Source organism: Adelges cooleyi, unplaced genomic scaffold, assembly GCF_023614345.1.
Source record: "Adelges cooleyi isolate 19-005CV unplaced genomic scaffold, UGA_ACOO_1.1 ACOO_flye_CR_arks_rails_tigmint_CR_PRNA_824, whole genome shotgun sequence".
Taxonomy (NCBI): Eukaryota; Metazoa; Arthropoda; class Insecta; order Hemiptera; family Adelgidae; genus Adelges; species Adelges cooleyi.
In genome coordinates this window covers 1-9,149 of record NW_026096540.1, presented here as the reverse complement: position 1 = coordinate 9,149, position 9,149 = coordinate 1, and the positions used below count along the sequence as shown (strand labels likewise).

The 9,149-nt window shown below is 34.3% G+C and overlaps 1 pseudogene; it reads right to left on the bottom strand.

The window, feature by feature from the left end:
* Positions 1-1,237: 1,237 nt before the first annotated feature.
* LOC126846029 (bifunctional glutamate/proline--tRNA ligase-like) lies at positions 1,238-8,246 on the bottom strand (annotated as a pseudogene).
* Positions 8,247-9,149: the final 903 nt, after the last annotated feature.

The window sequence follows — 9,149 nt, the reverse complement described above, 5'->3', positions numbered from 1 at the left end:
GTACGCGGGATTTATGAAATATATTATATTTTGTTTTTGCCAATAGTCAAATGATAGAGCAGTTGAAAACAACGTATTATTACATCTGTGTATACAAATCCTAGTACTATATATCTGTTTTGTCGGCTTACGATTTAATACTAGTGTAACCATCGATTTTCCAAGCTCTTAGAAAAAGCTTACACACTAACACACACATAAAAAACCGAATTCGAGCGAAACGGTGTTATAAGTTGAAAATTATTTAAAAGCAGTGGATTTAAAAAAAAATCTGGTTGTTACTTTGTGAAAAAAACCCAAATTAGATTTGTAAATTGTCAATCTAGTAAAATAGAAGTATAATAGAGGTTTGAAAGAATAATATAGTCTATGAAGTATAAATAGTTAGTAAGAGCTTGCTCTAATGGAAGTATATAATACATAAATATTAATTTTATTGAGAATAAGCGATTATAAATTAAACTATAAAGTACAAACGATTGAAATATTATTCGTTGACTATTCCAACTAAATTAACAAATACATGACACTGTATATGGGCTATTTGGCCCACAATGTTCTTGCAAAAAAATAAAAACTGGTACAGTGGGGTCGGGGCATAGTTTTACTGTTTTTTTTTCATGTTCGCTATCTGTATTTAAGCCAATGTGACTACGGAGACTCTGGTAACACATCACTTTTCAATAAAAACGAGAAAGCATAGAACAAGACTTAAATATTTATTCTAAAGAATTTCTCGGTATAAGTACTTTCCATAAACTGTACAGGTCATCTAGAAAGCAACTTTTGCCATATTTTAATGTCAGTTTGATTTTATTTTGTATAATTATGTTTTGTCAAAAGAAAAACAACTCCAAAATGTCCTATTTGTTGTCTACTGTCACACCGTCCCCTAAAACCCTTCGGTAAACCTTGGCCAGACTGCAAACGGAATCGGCGAGTCATTGTACTTTGTTCTGATCTGTTCTGCGCAATAGCAGCTGCTCCCCTAGTGGGTATGTACCTATTATAATAAATCTCCCTTGTGGTGGCGATCAATGAAGCTGTTCGAGGATAGAGGGTTCAGCTACATACATTTATTGTACACAGAGTTCATTTGTGCATCGTCCACGACCTGGAAAAAACTGCCGCCCAAGTCTGCTGTTGAATGCTATGAAAAAAGGGCCGCGTTAAGGTGAGTTTTAGATTATTATTATTTTTTAAATGCACGCACATATATATATTAGCTACGCCATGATTTACACGATTGTGTATGTTTGCTTATTTATTACCGCCGGAATTTATTTTATTACTGGTTAATACCTATTTTTGTAGCCAACAACTCAAAATGCTCTTAATGCTATTATTAAATTTATACAATAGAAGTACATTATTTCGTCGAGTGTACTATAAAGCCAAATTAATGACCACAGCGAAATTCTGCAAGGAAAATCTTATTAGTATAGTATGTGCAAAAAACTTTTAGATATGATATGATAATAATCTAAAAGATTTTTTGCAGACACTGTATTGGTAACGAATATTCTACATTAATGAGACGGCCGGCTTCCATGTCTTTAGGTCCGATTTCAATTCTGAGCGGAACTCCCTACAAAAAAAAAACAAACACAAAGTATTAACAAACATGAGAAAACATTTTTTTTACATTTATAGTACCTTCAATTCCCAGTGGTTGAATTTCCAACCGGGTGAATAATTATCCCTCAAGTCGGTCTCCGCTCGAATACTGTTTGGAGACGGGACCGGATCTTGATCTCCCAAGAGTGCGTTTTTCACGGTATCGCACAAATTCAACAGTCGATCTTTGACGCTCGGCTCTGTGCTGGCGCCAACGCCACACGGTACGATAATGACCTGAAATCAATTGTTATCAAGTTCAAACCAATCCGTCCAGCTACAACAACAACTATAATACATAAACAATCCCATTGTTTTCCGTTACCTGAACCGTTGCGACTTTGGGAGGCAGCAGAAGACCACGGTCATCGCCGTGCACCATCACCATCACTCCAATGGTCCGTGTCGTCATACCGTAAGATATTTGATGAGCGTACTCAGGCTGATGAGTGTCTGGATGCTCGAACTGAACATCAAACATTCGTGCGAAATTCGTTCCCAAGTAATGTGAGGTGGCCGCTTGAATGGCTCTACCGCTCGCCGGAACGTAGGCTTCGACGGTGGTGGTAAATACGCCGCCAGCAAACTTCTCCTTTTCGGTTTTTTTTCCCTGGCACCACAGGTACCGCAAGCAAGTCTTCGTACACTTGTTTATAGAAATCTAAAACATCACATTGGCATAAAATTCTACAATCAAATCAAATTTCTCAAGTTATTTGTCGTGGGTTAAGAAGAAGCGCTCTTCTTTCCGAAACGATGACACTCGACAGTTCAATACTGTCCAACGACAATGTTGCAGTATTTTTTTTTGAAAAGAAATCATTGCTGTAAGACTATTTCCTTTTTGACGATTTTTATTTACCTAACACTTTGAGTACATCCCGTTTGGCTTCATCTTGGGTTGCGTACGCATGATGACCTTCTTGCCATAAGAATTCGCGAGTCCTCAGAAACGGTTGAGGATGTTTGAACTCCCAGCGCTAAAAGAAAACATTAGGACAATTTCAATGATTTCAATGGGTTTCAATTATTTTAATAATTGCATTATTAACGTTCGAATTATTCTCTCAATTTAATTTGTCAACAAAATTGAGACGCAATAACATTTTTTTCTTTTATCATATACGTACCACTACATTATTCCATTGGTTCAACTTCAAAGGCAAATCTCTGTAGGATTGAATCCATTTTGCAAATGCTGGATACATAACAGTTTACTAGTAGGTCTGATAGCAATGGGTTCTTGTAATTCTGTATCACCAGATTTTGTTACCCATGCTACCTATAGTAATTTTTAAACATACAACAAAACTATTAAACACAATGAATTGAAACAATCGTTGTCTTTATAATTAAGAACAATATATAACCTTAACATATCACTGTATTTAAACAGTAATATTATAATTTATAATATTGTATATTATAATTTGTTAAAGGTGATTATAGGTATAAAATTTAAAGTGTTTTTTATAAATCTCTTACCTCTGGTGCAAAATCTTCTATGTGCGCTTTTTCTTTTTCCAAAACCGCTTCCGACACAAATATTGGGAAGTAACAATTGCGCACGCCCAATTGCCTTTTGATAACATTGTCAAACCATTTTTGTAGCTGCTCCCAAATACCGAACGACCATGGTCTTAATACATAACAACCGCTAACATCATAGTACTCAATCATCTCTCCTTTAGTCAACACCTGAGAATACCAGTCAGGTAAATCTACAAACTTCTTGGCTTCTAATCCTAACCGAGTAATTTTCTTCACACCGGCCTCACTGGCGTTTGCAGAAGCTGTTGATTTTTCTTGTTAATTCTTTTGGTCTACTTTTTTATCTGATTTTCCGACATTTTTCTGAGATGGTGGCGCTGATTGAGGTTTAGAAGTTTGAGCACCAGCTTGATATTCTTTACCGACAGTACTTTTGTATTCTGCTTTTAATGCTAAGAGCGCTTTAACAGCTTCGGATACAGCGTCTTTACTAGCACCCGATGATTTCAGCTGTCTAACTTTGTCTCCCTGTTCAATCACACGAGCATAGAGTTGCTCTTCTTGGTTGGTAGTGCTAGGTGCATTTGTCGGCGGTGTGAGAGCAGATTTTTCTGGGGGCTGATTAGGTTGATAATCTTTTCCAGAAGCTTGTTTATATTCTGCTTTTAATGCAAGGAGTGCTTTAACAGCTTCGGATACAGCGTCTTTACTAGCACCCGATGATTTCAGCTGTCGTACTTTGTCTCCCTGTTCGGTCACACGAGCATAGAGTTGCTCTTCTTGGTTGGTAGTGCTAGGTGCATTTGTCGGCGGTGTGGGAGCAGATTTTGCTGGGGGCTGATTAGGTTGATAATCTTTTCCAGAAGCTTGTTTGTATTCTGCTTTTAATGCTAAGAGCGCTTTAACAGCTTCGGATACAGCGTCTTTACTAGCACCCGATGATTTTAGCTGTCGTACTTTGTCACCTTGATCGGTTACACGAGCATAGAGTTGTTCTTCTTGGTTGGTATTGCTAGGTGCATTTGTCGGCGGTGTGGGAGCAGATTTTGCTGGGGGCTGATTAGGTTGATAATCCTTTCCAGAAGCTTGTTTGTATTCTGCTTTTAATGCTAAGAGCGCTTTAACAGCTTCAGATACAGCGTCTTTACTAGCACCCGATGATTTCAGCTGTCGTACTTTGTCTCCCTGTTCGGTCACACGAGTGTAAAGTTCATTTTCTTGGTTGGTAGTATTTGCACAATTTGGAGTTTGAGCTTGATTGCTTTTTTTTTCTGATGCTGCTGAATTACCACTACTTACTGTTGCTTGTTGCTTGGTATGACCATCTGGTACAGAAAACAAGATTACAGGGCATTCTTTGCTTGTGTGAATACTGAAAAAAAAAATAGTATCGAGTCAAACAATGTACATTTTCTATATTTTTAAGGAAATTACGATTTATGAAGAAAATATGAGTCAGGGTAAACAACAGATAAGCGCTATTTCTTAATAGCCTATTTGGACCCCCCGGAACATTGGAGTGTGACAAAAATGTTTTCAGTATTTTTAATAATAACATTAAGTAATTTTGATGCTAATACAATGACACTAAAATCAAAATCCTAAAAATGTTTGTGTAAAATATATTTGAATTATGTTTAAAAGAATATTGGTAAAATGTATTCTACTTATCAATAATAAATTAAGTCATAGCCTATAATAATATTAAATATAAAAAAAAACAAAATCATAAATGTATAAATACCTAAACGGCTGATAAGGAGTGTCGCATATGAAGTAACCAGGCCGACGTTGCAACTGTATAACTTGGCCTTTTTTCACATTGCGCAACTCTGGATCACCCAACATTGGTACTTCTAAACGAGTCTTACACGACGATAGATCTTCCAAGTTGCTTACATATTGTTTGAAATCTTCATCTTTAGCCAGTACAGGTTTACTTATTAAGTGATTGAAAAATACACAAAAACAGGGTACAAGCGCTGGTACGTCGGAAGATTTGTTTTCAGCAGGTACAATTTTTGGCAGCCATGTAAGTTTTGTGGTTTTTTTGTAATCGGTATCATTTAATGCTGTTTTTATGTTGATCGATTCAATCTTGCCACTTGAATTTCTAAAAATCAATCAATAAAATATATTAACACTCCTAATTGGTTATATTTAAAATTGAACTAGTATAAAATATAAATAGAAGACGACAAATACAAAAAAACAAAAAAAAAAACTCAGAATTCTATAATAATTACTTGTTGATTTTAGTCACGATAACGTTTCCCCAGTTTATGAACGTGACTTTAGCTCCAACGCCACTACTAGCCAAGCCCTCGGCGTCAACATAATCGATAAGCAACGTAGAAGTGATCCATACGTCTTTTGTACCCAAGTCAGGATTTTTTGGATGTCTCTGTACATTCTTTATAACATACGGTTCTTTAACATCTTCAACATAGACCGGAACTGATGCGTTTAGTTTCACCGTAGTATGGCGTGGAGCAACGGGGTCTACTATACGTTTGTTAATCGACCAAATTTTATCCCACTCCATCGTAACGACTGTACGAGAAGATCCTTGAGCAATAATAAATTGACGCAGAGCTTCCACTTGCATACCTCTCCTTAACACTCCTCTAACAGTAGGCATGCGTGGGTCGTCCCTTTAAAAGACAAACAAATTACATTGTAAATACTTTGTTTGACACGAAACAGTAAAATGTACGACTTACAAAAAAATAAAAAAAAATAAACGTAAGAGTATAATATGTTTGCACTTGTTATATCGATGGCTTAATGCACACTTATCACAAGTAGACTTTTTTTCCAAAATACACTTTTTGATATCAATGAGCATCAGTGTTTGATACTGACTAAGACTTAAAAATGTTTGATCTCAAAATAGTAATAAATTTAAATTTAAAGTAAATTGTTAGAAACTTTGTTTTGCTCTCCTGAACAAATTCAATTTTGCGACATGATAAGTGTGCACTAAGCTATCGATTTAGCCTTTAGAAAATCCATTTTCAAACTTATAAATATTTACAATTGTTGCGGTTTTTCGATTCTATTCGCTTTTCTCGTTCTTGTGTCATCGTTTCCGGATCTGTATCATCGCATCCATACGCCATTCCTTTTTTACGTCTTCCAAAATAACCTACAACAAAAAGTGTAATTGAACGTTTAAACTTAAAATTCTATTTGGCTAATTTCAGCTAGATACCTTTTCGTAATCTTCTTTTTCTTTGGCTGGTTTCGTGTCGTCAAATCTCATAATCAAACGTCCCTTAAATTGTTCATGATAATACTGATTAAGAAGTGCGGCTTTTGCATGACCGATGTGCAAGTACCTAAAATTACATTGTTAAGGGTACACTTACACATTTTACACGTTCCTACTTGTCAACTGTAATATCCTTTATAAATGTGTTCTATTGTTTTTGAAAACTTACCCGCTTGCTTCAGGCGGAAACCTAACGACGACCTTTCCCAATTCAGCTCCAGGAAGTTCAACAAATTTCCCTTGTTCCTTCAATTCAGGGTTTGAATTTTTCGTTTGACTCTGATTTTTATTTTCGGCATTTTTGAAAGACGGCAAAGAGGAAATGAATTGTGACCATCTTTCAACGTGAGTGAGCTTGTTTGACACGCAAATGGCTCTTTTGTCTTGCAAATTTTCTAGCCAACAGAATACCACAATATCGGCTATGGTCAAAGTCGTACCAACCAGATATTTTGATGTGGTCGATGTAGCACTTAAACTTTTATCCAAATACTGAAGTTTTTCGACCTGATTTTTCTTTTCATCGTCGACAACAAAACTCAGCCAACTGTCTACCAACAATTGTTCTTCTATGTCTTTCCCATACAAATAAGAACAATTGGTTTTTCCTTTATTCGATGTGCCATGTTTATTTGACACTAGCCTGGCTATATAACGGGTCAAATCTATATCTTTATACGAGTTTGGCACTTGTACACCATTTATAGAGATTGAAGATTCGGTCTCTTTAATCTCGATTGATGCTATTTTAGCAGTGGTATGTGAAGCGGCTAAAACAAGACACAAAAAATTTAATAAAAAAAATTTATAAGAGCATTTTTAAATTTTATACAGTTGATATAATCATTTTAGTACGGTAATTTAGTTTTGACTTCAATGTAAATCTTAGGTTAACTTTATACGTCGTCGGCGTAATTCGTAATCATCATACCTGAATTAGGCCGACAATATCTTAAAAAACAAGTTTTGAAAAATAACACTTAAGGAATGCTGATCTAAAATGAATTTAATAAAACTTTTAAAACATTTTATGTATTAAGTAAATAAATATAGCTGCAGCCAAATCATTTTTCGGGTAATCTTCAACAACAATGTTAAAAATGTTAAATAAAATAATAAAACATTATTATTAAAAGCATAACGTAACAATATTGACTAGAACTAATAGTAATATATTTGTTAAAATTGTATTTTGAACTCTGTATAATATGGATATTGTACCTGAATTATTTTGTACTTTTATAGGTTACTCTAATCGCGTTCAGGACATATTTAATTGTTAAAATCAATTGTTTAACTGTTCAAAATCAAAGGGTAGCTAGATTGTCTGTGTTGTTTGTTTTTCGTCGTAACAATATAATTTAGTATTAATGACAAATTCTTTTTAAAGTATATACTTTTACTTCAACCGTATAGTTAACATCTATTAAGATTTACTTTGAATCTTATACTAATTTACTGTACTGATTTACTTTTTTTTTTGGTCAGATTGAATTATTGACATATTTTCTGTCTCAATCCGTTCGGATCAGTGAAGCTAATAGAGCATTATTAAAGTACTTTTACTCACCCAAACGCCGGTGGTAAATTTTTTCCGCCATCGAAGAGGTATTCCGTAAAATTAACGATTGCTCTAGATAGTTAACCCGAACGTCGTTAAACGCACATCAAACTGTATTGTAATTTGTAAACAAAACAAAATTGTTGCTTACCGCAGTACTATTGCGTCAACGAGTAACGCTGACACGTGTAATAGGCACAGCAGTAGCTGTGAGCTTTCCCAAACAAAATATAATATTATAAATGAAAGGTCTGCTGTTTAATTCACGTTGAACGCCGAGCCACACGAAACAAAACAAGTGAATGTAATGTAATACGGCAATATAATATTGAATATTTGACATGTGGCCGGTATCAGAGAAGCTGCTGTTTGATAAGTGATAACAGCACACGATATTCTGTGATAACAGTTCTTCCAAATGATAATAATTGATAACAAGGTTTGGATTTGGCAAAGATTAATAAGGTGGTGGGCACTGAATTATACACAGTGTATACTATATAGCAGCATAGGCGGACTTAGGGGTTGTTTTTTGGGGGGGGTTTAGTCCTAGACAATATTTAGACACTAATGTAGCCTACAATATATTTATTTTTCGTAAATTTTCCACTTTACGTATGTGTGGGCAAAAATATGCTATAGTTTGTCATTTTTTTTCATTAATGCAATATGTATAATATTACAATCGAAGTTGATTATCAACTCATAACGAAATTATTACTATATAGTACATTTAATTTATAAATTATAAATATAAATATAACAACCAAAGCCGCTACTGTAGTAGTGTTAATAATTTTTTTTTTTAATTCTAATTCTAATAGCACAATCAAAAATTGACCTTTTAACGCCTATAAAGAAAACGGTAAACTTCAAATTAAAAGGAAAATTGGAATCCGTCTTATTAATACGATCTAAAATTACATTGAGTTGTTTTTTATCAAACTTCCGCCAAAACTGAGAAAAATAGGTAACTTAAAAAGTTATAAAACTAGAAATAAATAATATTTGTACGCCTTGTAATTAGTTAGAATGTACTTATATGATATTTTTCCCGCTCACAATTATCGTCCCTTATTTTCTTTTCTTGTTTTATCTGATAATACTAATTTATAGTTCTCTATTATAAAAAAAAAACATATTTTATATTGTTATTAGTGGTAATTGTTAGCTAAGCAAAGATTTAAGTAACGAAAAATAGGATAT